At 40.8% G+C, this 15496-nt stretch overlaps 1 long non-coding RNA gene across 1 annotated transcript; it reads left to right on the top strand.

The window, feature by feature from the left end:
* Positions 1–320: 320 nt before the first annotated feature.
* LOC126469539 (uncharacterized) lies at positions 321–4139 on the top strand. Its single transcript, XR_007586007.1, has 2 exons — positions 321–475; positions 2987–4139. It is a non-coding gene; the product is annotated as an uncharacterized LOC126469539 (long non-coding RNA).
* The last annotated feature ends 11357 nt before the right edge of the window (positions 4140–15496 follow it).

Raw genomic sequence — 15496 nt, 5'->3', positions numbered from 1 at the left:
AGGTCCAGAGTCCAACTGACCTAGTATACACTACCACAACCATAAGGTGCTGTCTTCCCTCCCATTACATAATCTAAGATGGCGGCCATAATGTCAGCTGATGACACAAGTGTCATTCTCCAAGATAGCGGATTTTGGCGGGAAACAGTATGTTCACCACGAGGTTTGGACTTAGTACACAGTACTGTCACAGAGGGCACTGTCATCTATGCTGTAACGTAATCGAAGATGATGGTCTGGGGTGGGGGACAGTGGCTGGTACCAATAGGAGCCCTTAATCCAGTCACATGTTAGATTTCAACCAGTAGGATGGCAGTATCTGGTAATGTTATTGGAGGGGATATAGGGGAGGCTCAGCAGCACTGGGACTTCAGTCTTGCTCAGTCATTCATCAGCAGCAGCAGAAGAAGAACCATGAAGTGTCAACAGCAGTCACAATCCAACACGGCCCTGCAGAACAGGAGGAAATGGAAAAGTAAGTATCCCATACCACATCTTTCTCTGTGGTAGCATTATTATTATTATTATTCTCTTTCTTTTCTCAGACGTTATGTCTGGTCAAAAATGGAAAGTGACGCGGACCTTCATCAAGCGTGACTTCCTTTTAACTGTATGGTATATGTTATATTGCATTTTGGAACTTTCGGGTAATTGAACATGTATCAATAATTACGGATTTCTGTAGTTGTATATATAAGTTTGGATGTAGCTGTATTGCGTTGATGTACTGGTGGATATTGTGTGGTATGACTCCTGCAGTTGATAGTATAATTGGTATAATGTCAACTTCATCCTGATGCCACATCTCCTTGACTTCCTCAGCCAGTTGGATGTATTTTTCAATTTTTTCTCCTGTTTTCTTTTGTATATTTGTTGTATTGGGTATGGATATTTCAATTAGTTGTGTTAATTTCTTCTTTTTATTGGTGAGTATGATGTCAGGTTTGTTATGTGGTGTTGTTTTATATGTTATAATAGTTCTGTTCCAGTATAATTTGTATTCATCATTCTCCAGTACATTTTGTGGTGCATACTTGTATGTGGGAACGTGTTGTTTTATAAGTTTATGTTGTAAGGCAAGCTGTTGATGTATTATTTTTGCTACATTGTCATGTCTTCTGGGGTATTCTGTATTTGCTAGTATTGTACATCCGCTTGTGATGTGATCTACTGTTTCTAGTTGTTGTTTGCGAAGTCTGCATTTATCTGTTGCGGATTAGGATCTTTAATAATGTACTTGCTGTAATATCTGGTGTTTATTGTTTGATCCTGTATTGCAATCATGAATCCTTCCGTCTCACTGTATATATTACCTTTTCTTAGCCATGTGTTGGATGCGTCTTGATCGATGTGTGGCTGTGTTAGACGATACGGGTGCTTGCCATGTAGTGTTTTCTTTTTCCAATTTACTTTCTTTGTATCTGTTGATGTTATGTGATCTAAAGGGTTGTAGAGGTGGTTATGAAATTGTAGTGGTGTAGCCGATGTACACTCCTGGAAATTGAAATAAGAACACCGTGAATTCATTGTCCCAGGAAGGGGAAACTTTATTGACACATTCCTGGGGTCAGATACATCACATGATCACACTGACAGAACCACAGGCACATAGACACAGGCAACAGAGCATGCACAATGTCGGCACTAGTACAGTGTATATCCACCTTTCGCAGCAATGCAGGCTGCTATTCTCCCATGGAGACGATCGTAGAGATGCTGGATGTAGTCCTGTGGAACGGCTTGCCATGCCATTTCCACCTGGCGCCTCAGTTGGACCAGCGTTCGTGCTGGACGTGCAGACCGCGTGAGACGACGCTTCATCCAGTCCCAAACATGCTCAATTGGGGACAGATCCGGAGATCTTGCTGGCCAGGGTAGTTGACTTACACCTTCTAGAGCACGTTGGGTGGCACGGGATACATGCGGACGTGCATTGTCCTATTGGAACAGCAAGTTCCCTTGCCGGTCTAGGAATGGTAGAACGATGGGTTCGATGACGGTTTGGATGTACCGTGCACTATTCAGTGTCCCCTCGACGATCACCAGTGGTGTACGGCCAGTGTAGGAGATCGCTCCCCACACCATGATGCCGGGTGTTGGCCCTGTGTGCCTCGGTCGTATGCAGTCCTGATTGTGGCGCTCACCTGCACGGCTCCAAACACGCATACGACCATCATTGGCACCAAGACAGAAACGACTCTCATCGCTGAAGACGACACGTCTCCATTCGTCCCTCCATTCACGCCTGTCGCGACACCACTGGAGGCGGGCTGCACGATGTTGGGGCGTGAGCGGAAGACGGCCTAACGGTGTGCGGGACCGTAGCCCAGCTTCATGGAGACGGTTGCGAATGGTCCTCGGCGATACCCCAGGAGCAACAGTGTCCCTAATTTGCTGGGAAGTGGCGGTGCGGTCCCCTACGGCACTGCGTAGGATCCTACGGTCTTGGCGTGCATCCGTGCGCCGCTGCGGTCCGGTCCCAGGTCGACGGGCACGTGCACCTTCCGCCGACCACTGGCGACAACATCGATGTACTGTGGAGACCTCACGCCCCACGTCCACGCTGTCGCGGCATGCTACCAGTGTTAAAGACTGCGATGGAGCTCCGTATGCCACGGAAAACTGGCTGACACTGACGGCGGCGGTGCACAAATGCTGCGCAGCTAGCGCCATTCGACGGCCAACACCGCGGTTCCTGGTGTGTCCGCTGTGCCGTGCGTGTGATCATTGCTTGTACAGCCCTCTCGCAGTGTCCGGAGCAAGTATGGTGGGTCTGACACACTGGTGTCAATGTGTTCTTTTTTCCATTTCCAGGAGTGTATTTATATGAGTGATTGCTTTGTGTATTTTGCTAGTTTCTGCTCGTTCTAGAAAGAATTTTCTTAAATTGTCTATTATTATTATTATTATTATTATTATTATTAGTATTATTCATTGTTTCCACGCGTTGGTCTTTGTCTAATGCTTCCTCGTCTTTGTTCAGCAGTAGTCCTCAACGCGTTCAGGCCAGCAGTGTCGAGCGCCAACATGCCAATCTCTGCCACGTCCGGACCTGCAGCAACCTAAGCTGCCATCTTGTCGAGACCTGCAGCTGCCTCTAGATCTGTGGCGGCAACAACCTCCAGCACGTCTGAACCAGTAGCGGCCACGTGGGATCTCGTAGCGCGCATAGCCCACTTGCTGGAGCAGAACAAGGAGCCGCTGTTGTCCATCACATTCATCGATTTGTGTGATGAGGAAACGCGATCTGCCCCCGGCACATCGAACGCTGCTGGTGGTCCTAAACAACATCAAGATGGAGGACAGTACTGGCCACCAACATATGACCCATCCCAGCTGAACATTCCTGTGATAGTGCAGCCACAGAGTGCAGATGCTGTGGATAAGAAGGCATCGGGTTTACCTATTCTTTTCACCTCCACATACAATTTAACTCCCAGTGGAACGAAACGTGTAAATGTTGATATAGAAGCACATCATGTCTGGGGCTTGCATGCGAGAATGGAAATTGAAAACGCATCGAGTGTGTTAAAGTGCCAGTTTCCGAGTTCGACTGGGACGAAAAATGTCGTGCAGAGCGCTACATCAATCAACGGATGACTACAGAGTATTATCCAACTCGTTCTCGCCCAGACGTCTGCCTTACTGGTGTGAGACTTTCTATTACAACAGTGTACGATGACTGTACATTATGTATGAAATCGGGTGACAGCACTGTTTATCTAAGGCATGCCTCAGTTATGAAGTTATACAATCTGGATACTGCGCTACGTCTTGCATTGGAGGGACTGGACCGTTAATTGCGGAGCACAGACTCTGCATACAATGATGTTGTAAACTCCCTACGTGTGCATAGTGTACATGTTGATGATTTGAAGCAGCACCTTTGTTTGCACATGAACGCTGAACCTAAGGACAAACAGATTAAATGTGCGTGTGAAAAACCTGAGTACTGTGAGGCATCCATTGGCCTGAGTGAGATACGCGCGGAATTTATTGCATGTCAAAAAGCTTTCTTTGGGAAATACTGTACAGCTGCGAAGAAGAAGATACATAATGAGTGTAATGATTTTCCTGAAGTACTACATCCTATCTATGACATTTAAATAAATAAATAATTATGTATATATAATCTCAAACCGTGTTTGTGTTTTATTTCATATCTCTCTCACTATAGTCAAAGTATCACACTTACTAATTTTTTTCAGTGCTATACCAGTTATTGACATAATGAATGATCAAATTACTCTTCATGGGTAAAATATATAGCTGTTTTCTCTGTGTAGCCAATATACCTCAGTCAGTTAAGTGATGGAGCTATAGTGGTTCAAATGGCTCTGAGCACTATAGTACATAACTTCTGAGGTCATCAGCCCCCTAGAACTTAGAACTAATTAAACCTAAATAACCTAAGGACACCACACACATCCATTCCCGAGGCAGGATTCGAACCTGCGATCGTAGCGGTCATGCAGTTCCAGACTGTAGCGCCTAGAACCGCTCGGCCACCCGGCCAGCAGCTATAGTGGCTACACATACTAGTACTGTCCCATTAAGTGTATCTTTCTATATATGTCAACCATTTGTCAGTACCTGGCGTAGTTAGTATCATGGCAGGGTGGGTGAAACATCCTCATCACAAGGACTTTGTTGTCGGTGACTGGTCCTGTGAAGATGCAAAAGATGACCTGAAGAAGAAGAAGAAGAACAGAATTATTCTTCCTGATAATATACGAGCAATTATTGTAGGTCCATTCAACTGTGGGAAGACTAATGTCCTCATGACGGTGGTAACACATGTAGATGGAGTCCGATTTGAGCATGTTTGTGTATTCTCAAAAACACTGTTTCAACCCAAGTATCAGCTATTGCAGGAGATATTGGGCGGTGTAGATGGTGTTACATACACTACATTCAGTGAAAGCGGTGATATCTCTCCACCTGAAAAAGCAATACCAAACACTGTCTTCATATTTGACGATGTTGCTGTGGAAAACCAAGACCAAATTCGAAAATACTTTTGTTTCGGTCGTCATATGGGTGCTGATGTGTTTTATCTAAGCCAAACATATTCTAGAATCCTGAAACAGTAGGTTAGGGATAATGCAAACCTCATTATATCAATTGGAGACATGAAGTCTGTAATGAGTCCGCAATCATTTTATTTTTGGCACTGTTATTTTCACAACTCTGTCTTGATCATACAGATTTCTTTACACTTTATTACCGGTTTCGTCTTACCACCATCTTCAGATCTGTTGTAAATATAAATATTGTGTAAGCGACCAGGTTCGATTAGTTGAGACTAAATGTATACAGTATTAATGATGCATGAAATATAAAAATATAAATATTTATAGCCACGTATAGCGGCCATGTATACCGTAAAATATTTTGATAAAAAATCATCGTCAAGTTAAACATGTGAATACATGGTACGTGCTGATAATATTCAGAGTGCGTCAGGTATTTATACAAGAATCTAATTGCAGCAGAGGGCGTCAATATAAAGATTAAAATGCAGTATGCACTGTCTTTAGTTAAAATTTTTCTTTGGCTAAATGAGCGTCTGACATTAAAAACATTTGCTGATATACTATATGTGAAATTGGACTCATACTTGAAACCCATAAAAAGCACAAATACTATGCAATACAACCCTTAGCGTGGTTAAGTAACATACAGTCCTTTATGAATGCCAGTATAAAAAGTATAAAGATTAAAATGCAGTATGCACTGTCTTTAGTTAAAAAATTTTCCTTTGGCTAAATGAGCGTCTGACATTAAAAACATACGCTGATATACTATATGTGAAATTGGACTCATACTTGAAATCCATAATAAGCACAAATACAATACGATACAGCCCTTAATCTGGTTAGGTAACATACAACCTTTTACGAATGACAGTATAAAAAGTATAAAATAAAAAAAATCACAAAATCTTCTGTCTTAAGAGAACAGTTAAAAGTGAACGTAATCATAATACAATTAATAAAGTAGTGCCCCTTAATTAAAAATAGAAAATCTGTAATGATATTATATTAGAGTACGAAATCGATGGCGAATATGTCATGGCTTCTCTGCATGACTTCCTTGCTTTCCTGTGGCTGAGCTAGCAGAGAACGGCCCAGTCTCCTCATCGCCGGCGGCCGGCACACGACAATCCACTGGGGTGCTCCACGCTATTAAAACTAGTAGGTCTCTGAATATATCAGAGTAAGCATTCAGGTTAAACTCGTTCTGTTCATTCAGCAGTAATTCCCGTTGTTGTTTTCTGTTCACATAAATCTCCATTTCTTCGAGCAGGTTCATTAACTGTCCCTTTGACGCCCTATGTATGTAACATTTTCATATTACTGTCTATATGTTCTACCGAATATCTTTTTCCGTCCAAATGTGCACCGAAAGCGTTCTTATTTTGACTACACGTATGTTCTCTAACACGAGTCTGGAAATTTCTTCCTGTCTGAACGATGTAAAATCTATCACAGTCCTGGCAGCTAATCTTATAAACACCAGATCCCATATATTAATTGCTGTCGTTGCCAACTGTGTGCCGTAGCTTACAACCAGTTGTACCTTTCGTTTGAAGCCTAATTCTTATTTTAGCTTTTTTGAAGGCCTGCGCAATTCTGTCGGAAAACGCACCATTGTATGACATAACCACAAACTTCTTGCCTTCTGGTTCTATTGGCTTCTTCCTGTCACATATTTTTGATTTTAATTTATAATAACGTGTCATTACGTCACGATCTTTATATCGATTTGCCCTGGCTATTTGTTTAATCACACTTAATTCCTCTATCTCGTCATTAGGGGTAAGCGGCAGTTTGCGCATCCTGTTAAACATAGCTCTGAAGTATGCCCATTTATACTTACTGGGGTGACAGGACTTTGCAATTTGATAGTGTCAGTGGCAGTTGTCTTCCTGAATATGATAATTTTGTATCTTCCAACTCTTTTAGTTAAACTGAGATTCAACAAACTTATACTTCCTTCTTCCAATTTCACTGTGTATTTAGTTTTTTCGTGCATCTCACTCATCCTTTCTGCTATCCCGCGTATTTCACTTTCGTCACCTTTGTATAGTAGTATAATATCGTCTACATACCGTCTGTAATAGACAATTTTCTCGCAGACGTCAGGATTTAGTTCAAAAAACTTATTTTCTAGCTCATTTATAAATACCTCGGCTAAAGTACCAGACAAACTGTTGCCCATTTGGAGCCCGTCCTTCTGATAAAAGATCTTATTGTTAAACTTAAAATAACTAAATGACAACACAAGTTCCAAAATTTCCAACAGTTCTGCTATTTCACCCTGGCTAATCTTCCTATGTGTTAGCAAGTTCCTCCTTATAATTTCTACCTTTTCGTTTATTGGGACGTTGGTATATAGGTTAATGGTGTCAAAAGAAGCCAATGTAGCCCCATCTGGGATCGGTACATCTTTAACTTCATTCGCAAGTCCATAACTATTCCTGTCATTGAATCATTTTCTGTAAGTATATGCTGCTCTTAGTCTCTTGTTGAATTCACGGTTCCATTTGTAATTGGGACACGACATATTATTAATAATCGGTCGAATCGGTTTCCCTTTCTTGTGCAACTTAATTTGCGAACGAAGCACAGGAATGGGCGGGTTCATCATTTTTAATCTACGTTTCTCTTTTACATCCGGAAACAAAAATATACAGCTGTCAATTACTTTCTTTATATCTGACTCAAATTTTTTCACAGGATTTCTCTTGATATCAACTATGTTATTACCTGCAAGAAATTTTTCGGTTCTTTGAATGTAATCGCAATTATAAATTATGACAACCGAATTACCTTTGTCAGCTCTTGTAACTATAGCCTTATCCATTTCCAATTTTTGATTTATGCTTTTAAGTGCTTCTACATGCTCTGCATTTTTTCGTTCGTGACTGCCTACTGCAGATATGCATTTATTAGTTTTTACTGCTATGTCAATTTGATCAAATTTATTGAGTTTAGCCACGTCACACGCAACTTTTACCTCCGCAATAGTATTCTTAATTATGCCTGTGCTCAATTTCGGAGTAATACTAAAATGCAAACCCTCATTCAAAAGATCCATTTCACTATTCGTCATTTTTATGTTCGTGAGATTAAATTAATTATAGCCTTCAAACAAGACAATCTGAATTTAAAACACATTTACCAGGCACATGTCGTAACTGACTGTTATTCAATGATTTCGTAAAGATATGCGCTGATTGCTAGAATCATTCACAGTATGGGTTTCTCGTTATTGATAAAACACGAAAACTGAGGGAAGGCGAATCTTTCTAGAGTTTTTGCATAAATCGCACGGTAAGAGAGGTTAGTACCTCAGTATATGCTGCACCATGGACAAATTCGCGCGTATGTCTAGCTCTCAACCCGAGAGAATGGACGTATACAGACAGAACATTCGCCTGTACATGGTTGCGAAAATTCAGGCTATTGTGCGTAAAGTTGGAGGTATGCGCAGGGAACACAGACGTATTACCAGACTCTTCCGAGAATGGTGAATGTGTTAAATGGGTTAGTTAATGAAGTCGGTAAGAAAGTAACCGACTGAACTGAGAAGGTCGAGGCTATTGAGGGGAAAATAGATGCGGAGTTCCTTGTTGAAAAGGGGGAGCAGCTACTTAATAAGAGAAAGAAGAAAATGAGTGGATATTTAAAGCCTCACGCTGCGGAGATTTCGACGAAGCAGAGAGTAACTCAAGCGCGAAAGCAGTTAGTGAGAAATTACGGTTACTGAGGTTAGGGCATATGGATCGACAGCAAACATTAAGAGAGACCTTTAAGCCGGTTACTGAATCTCTCCGACAGCTCTCAGCTAGAACGAAAACACAAGATAACGATGGTGTTGCCATTGACTAATTTATTATCCGTCACACCCATGGTCAGATAGATAGAACATTCGGCGTTAGCAAGGGAAGGCCGTACATTTTGGGTACGCCTCCTATAACTGTAACTGATGACACAATACAGATTGGTGATAGGTGGTTTGAGAGAAAACCTAGCTTAATGAATCTTATTTTCCTAAGACCTACCAAAAAACCTATAAATTATTCCGTTAATGATAGGGAAACGTGAAATACTGCACATGACTCATGTACACTCTTTGACATAAAACTCGAACGGTGGCCGGCCGCTGCAGAGGCTAAGTCCGTGCCGATCGCGACATGGGACAAATAAACTGGCCAACTCGCTAATTCTCTATGTCCGGCTATCCGAACAATCTGGCGACAATGTAGACTGCGGCACTTCCTGGAGGACGTCTTGTCCCATATAAGAGAAGTCATACACTGTTTACAACCGTGGTATAGCGGTACCGTGCGTTGTTTCTGTCTACAATATCTGTGGATCGAAACTAGCTGGCGCAAAAAACTTTTAGAGCCTCTTTCAATTGAATACTGAAGACGTGAATGCAATGGTAATGCAGATTCAATTTATTTCACTTTCTATCACACCGATAACAAACTTTTATCCAGTAGCCATTTTGTGGCACATTTCTTGCAGAGTGTCATTCTCTGCACGCCACATGCGGTAAAGCTCCGGGATCCACTTGCTGGCTACTGGCAGCGGCCGTGGCGACAGCAGCGGCGCTACACTCCCCGTTCTTTATCGAAAGCGCCTGCTACTGCTCATCGCTTTTGATAATTTAAAACGCTTTACTATTACTAAATGTTGCTCCATAGAAGATTTCTACGATTTCCATTCTCGCTCGAAAGCTACAGAGACTGACGCCCTGATTAGTAGATGGGTACTGTATTACATTAATCGGCAAGAGCTGCGTATGGTCCGAAATTAATTTTATAGACTTAGACGAAATTAAACCACCTCGCTAGATTCGATGAATTTATAAATGCTTCATACCTCTTTCTTTTCCTTTCAAAGTCAATTATTTGTGCAACTTTTGGCCAATATTCGGATGTTTCCGTCAAGCCAGAGAGAGCGTCTGTGGTGTAAAGTGTATTATAGTTTTTGTTTCGTTCCATATGGTAAGTCTATGCGATAAACTGTGTGAATACCTTCCAATGCATGCTCTGTAGATGTGCAGGAACACTGCACATTTGGAGTTCCATGTATGGATTCATGAAGTATTTAACGTTGGTCGGAAGTGATAGTTAGGGTCATCTGATATAAACCAGAAAGTTATCGATTTAGAGGTATCATAGAATAGAAAGGAATTGCTAACGCCGGTGTCAGCAAACGTCTACAGTTAAATGCCATTGCAAAATTTAGAAAAGAGGAACTACATTTATCAACATGTTTACTTCATAAACAACCTCCTGACATGTTAGACCCATATGACGAACAAAGCTCAAATTCGAATCGTTGACGGTAGGTTTGAATCTTTTCAGAAACTATTTTGCCGTGAAGCACCTTGGCATTTGCAAAGTAGACATCCATGATATTAACATAATTTACTAAGTCGAAACTGCAAGAAGATTTATGTGTAAAGGCATTCTTCAGGTTTAGCAGTTTGCAACCCCATTAGTTAAAATGGAAAATAAAACGTTGTGTTCAGCGGCCTTCACCGAGATTGGAATTACCATTTCATGTAGCACCAGAATCGCAACGCATAATGGAATCGCTGAGCTAACGACACACTGGAAGCAACAGGCGGACTGTAGTCATTGCGACATTGCCTGAGCCTCAAAACGCAACATTAAACACACAAACAGGTGTTACTTATGTGAAGAATGCCGTTCTTGGAGTCCAGAAATTAAATATACTTTCTAAGTGTCTCATCTTACATTGGGTTATATCGTATGAGTCTTCAATGTGAAAAACAAATTCCAAGTGAATTTAGCGACGTAATGCCGGGCTACACCCGGAAGTAAATGCACTCTCACAGTGTTGACAAATACTTGCCACGACGCTGCCAATTCTCAGCTCTCTTACGAGACAGCTCTTTAGCGAAATGTTTGTCGTGATTGTCCGATACGGTTCTTCTGAGGGGAGACGCGCGCGCACGTTTCGTTTTTATGCGGCGTTGTCCCCTGATAGTTTCCGACGTCGCCTTGTGGGCAATGTATACATTTGAGGCATTCAATTATCATTAATCTAGAATGAATTAAGTTTCAGCTTCCGGCGTGGAAGAAGGCTGTTGACGCCGACATTATATCATTACAACGAAGGGAAAGCAAAACGGATGATTCAGTGTTTCTCATTCAGCATAAAGCATGTTAGATAATTCTTCGTAACGTTCATAATCATCTCCAAATACAAACGAAGTAAAAATACATCGAAAGCCTATTGTAATTGAATATAATGTAAGATATCAAACACTTTGCACCTCGATGTCGAATGTGTCCACGTGCAATCTTTTGCAGCATACATGTAGAATGTCATGATTACCACGAGAATGAAGAAATATGTTGATATGGATGGAAGCAAGAAGAGAAGCAATCAACAAATATTCGATTCCACATGGCATTCATTTCGTTTCAGATTTAAGAGGAGGTAAATCGGGAGATTACTTTCGTTAACACGAAAGATATGCCGCACATATGGACATGTCTTCATAAGTTTCTTCCTTGAAATGTGTATGCTCTATTATATACTAAGTAGCCTGATCATTGTTTACATGATGTTATCCTCTTGCTTGGCCCCTAAACGATGAACAGATTCCAAATGCATGTCTCTGCATGAAAGTAGTTGTTCGAACCCTTCCTGAGATATTTTTTGTGTATTTATGATGGAGACCGCTATGCCCCCCCCCCCCCCCTCGAGGGTTAGGTCTCCAAACTAAACCGTTTTTAATCCACTGGCATGATTTATGCAGACAGCATCAGCACAAAACTATCAAAGCATTCGTTTAATATCTTGCTTAATGACTGTCCTTTCTTTCTTAATAGTGATCCTTGACAAAGCATTTTAACGAAATTTATATTTGTCTGTGACGGATAAGTGAAAAAAGATATTCTTTTATTTTGTCAGTCTTCGCTTCTCCAATGAGTTGTAAATGGTTCTCTTTATAAAACGCTTAGTAGCTTCTAAAGGGCAACTGTCGCAATGCAGTCGCAGTGGAATCGAGAGAGTAGGGTGCGTGTGGATGCACTGATTGAGCATGGGAGCTACTCGGCATCAGAACCTGGAGAGAAGTGTGGAGTACCGGCAAGAACAGCAAGACGCTGGTGGAAAGGATACAAGGAAAGGGGCTATAGGGCGGAAAAGAGGAAGTGTACGGCTCCGTGTGTCTACCGCAGCAGGTGATCAACGTGTTTTGGCGAATATATGTGCTAATCCATTCCTCAGTAGCCGTGTCCTGAAAGAGCTACCTCCGTTTCCCAGCAGCGGAAAGACTGTTACGAGGAGACTGTAAGACGCAGTATTATATTGTCGGAGAGCTGCTATTAAGCAGCAATCAACCGGTTATCAGAGGGCTGACCTCATGGTTTTTTCAGCAGAATAAATCGACTTTGACTGGAGTAGAGTAATCTTTTCGCATGATAAAATATTTTCTTCCTGTTCAAGTGAGACACGAAATGTTCTCCATAAAGTTATCAGTTTATGCTGTTAGTGACTTTACGTTTGTAGTAGGCACAAAATAATAAATATAAACAGTTCCCTACATCATGATTTTAATAGTTCATCCCTCATCTGATAAATAAATGTGACCCTTGAATTTGTGAATATTTGCATTAACACGCAAATGTTTTTAGCGTTTGGTATACCGCCCAGGAGGACAATGCTTCCAGCCTTTACATTTTCTCTTCTTAGGCTTCTCTCCACAGTTAATTCTTATACGAGTCTGCGATTCATTTCTATCTCCTTCTACCTTGTTTTGGTCATTTTCCGCTACATTCTGTATCCTGTGACCTGTAGGTGGACCATACTTTATTTTTTCAGATCCCATCTTTCACTTACAAAGAAAAGATTACTCCACATCATCCATTTTGCAGTGTGTTTCTATAATTCTATCACTTGTATGTTTACTTCAAACAATATTATTCGTAGACATAAATGGTTTGCTATCGCTGTTCTTCGCTTTACTTTTGTTAAGCATTATTTCTCTCTCATTCTGGTCCTGAATTGCTGTACTTTTAATGCCATCAGTTTTTATTGCTGTGTTCATATGTTTATTACTTTTTCTCATTGCCATTACCATTTGTTGTTGTTCTCACATTCCAGTGTTATTCTCTTCTCGATTTTCAGATAATACCTGCAAAATGCTGTTCATTCTGTTTCTAAATCTGGAACTATTAGGAAATTGTTAACAAATGTGATGCAGCGTATCTTTTCACAAGTGAATTTAACTGTTAATGTTTCCTGTTCCGTTGCTTGTATTTCTTCTGTGTTAAGGAAAGTGGTATTCCATACTTTGCGAGTCGGTAGTATGGACTAAAAGAAGACAACCTGCATGTTGTAAGAGCTACACGCACTTCTGCAGTACAAGAGAGGTGTTTTAAGAGAACAACAAATGTGTTTCACAGTAGTAAAGGTGAAGGAGTGCTCAATGTTCTTAAGATATTGATTTCAGACTCATTTCTCTTGTTTAGTGGATATGTTTGTCTTGTTTCTGTCCATCCTATCAGCTCTCGAAATGTGGATTACTTGTTTTTAATACCCTGTATCCGAAGCAGATATGTAGACAAAGGACGTCCATACTCATTTCCAGACTTTATATTCCTATTTTATTCCATTTGTATTTGTTATTGGGCTCTAATGTATTCAAAAATTGGAACCAATCAACTCAGTCCAGGCCAGTTTTTTTATAATATTAAAGTTATACCTTCCATTTCGAACCATTCCTATATCAATGAAGGAATTATTTCTTTATCGGTTCATTTCTTCTCTTTTACCTAGCAGCACATACCGGTAACTGATTTAGTTATTCTTATTTTGTTCCCGAATAGGCCTGCCCCAATAAACCGATCTATATTTCCTTTTCTTAAAATTGTACGATATTCATATGTTTCTTGGAGGCATGCTGTACTTTTCACTGTTGAATGCCTTGGCTGATTTTTCTTTTAAAGTTAAGCATAAGATAAAATATACTTTACAGTACTTTACTAATATTACAGTCGTGATCTATAACATATCCCCCAAGGTATACACTCTTTTTCTCCAGGTCACTTCTCGTAACTTAGAATATAATTGCGCAGTAATGTCCACATGTAAAATTAAAATGTGTTCAACGTTTCGTAAGTGTATTTCCTCGCCTCCTGGCATGGGTGATTGATAACACATCTGTCAAATAGGAGAGGCGAGGTCTGTATCACCTAATCCCAGATCGCTCGCGCTCGTTTATGCCAGCCACTTTGACATGGGAAGTAACTGATGACGGGGCTAGGAATCGGTGAGTGAACGTACTGGTGACGTAGTTTGTGGTTCCTGGTGTTTGAACCTAAAGCCGTTCACCCTAGTGTGCTTTCTGTCAGGGAATATCGTCCTCGGAAAGTGGACAGGATGGTTTTTCTCTTTCTTTGAAATTGTGAGATAGCCGCGTCAGCATGTTTCCAAGATAGTACACAGTTGTTCACGAGATTTGTTTCTCGTAAATCTTTTTCTTTATTCCTCCTTTACATTCAATTTTGATATCAGCTGACAACTGCCTGCATTGCCTTGATTAAAAATTATATGACAAAGAAACAAATTGTTTTCATGTTTAACATTCCGTAGGCGCATGCAAATATATGAATTGGGTTACGATTTACAGATGTTATGATCTTAGTCAGAACAGCAACGCTGCATACACGAATTGTTCTGGAGCATTGAGCATTACATAAAGATATGTACTCGTAGTGGTATTTAGTTCTCACTAATATGAAGGGATGACTTATGTCACTAACATTCATGAAATCAGCTGTTTATCTCAACTGTAGGCGTTTACTCCGAGCGCGGGCCGCGTTGACACGAGATGTGAACAGGCGACGTCAGCGGCCACGGTCTCCTTCAGTAAATGCAACACATTGAGCGAACGAGCACGTGTAACATCCGTAGAAAATATCTCGCTATAAAACAGATTTCTTTCTTCTATATATCTTTGTCAGTGGAATGATAGAAAAAAGAATTGTGTAGTGAAGGCTAGCAATCGTTTTGAATAAACGAAGCAGATAAGCTTTGCAACAGAGTCCAACAGTTAAACAAACTGCTGCAATGTATTGAACAACTTACACCCCACCTCATCATTACCAAAACATAGGAGGACGGCATATTCTGAAATCAGTCCTACCTGCGTCTTATAACTGATGCCTTGAACTATATTCTGATCCCCGTCCCAGCACCCTCCCCTTGTCAATGTAGATTTTTGTCAACAGCTATCAGCAAAGGATTCTTCAATGTGGAATTCTCCGAATAATTTATAAACCTGTAGCTTAGACTACACAGCCAATGCAGTTGTCGAATTTTTTCACAGTATGGAAATCCATAGTATTAGTCAGAAGTATTTAATTTCTAAGTTAATGGATGATAATTTCTCTACAGGACCATAGCCCGATTCATAATAGCAGAGCCGTCCAGAACTG

This window comes from Schistocerca serialis, chromosome 3 (assembly GCF_023864345.2).
Source record: "Schistocerca serialis cubense isolate TAMUIC-IGC-003099 chromosome 3, iqSchSeri2.2, whole genome shotgun sequence".
NCBI classification, from domain to species: Eukaryota; Metazoa; Arthropoda; class Insecta; order Orthoptera; family Acrididae; genus Schistocerca; species Schistocerca serialis.
Note: the sequence above shows the minus strand (reverse complement) of the source record. Positions and strands in the feature narration are given on the sequence as shown.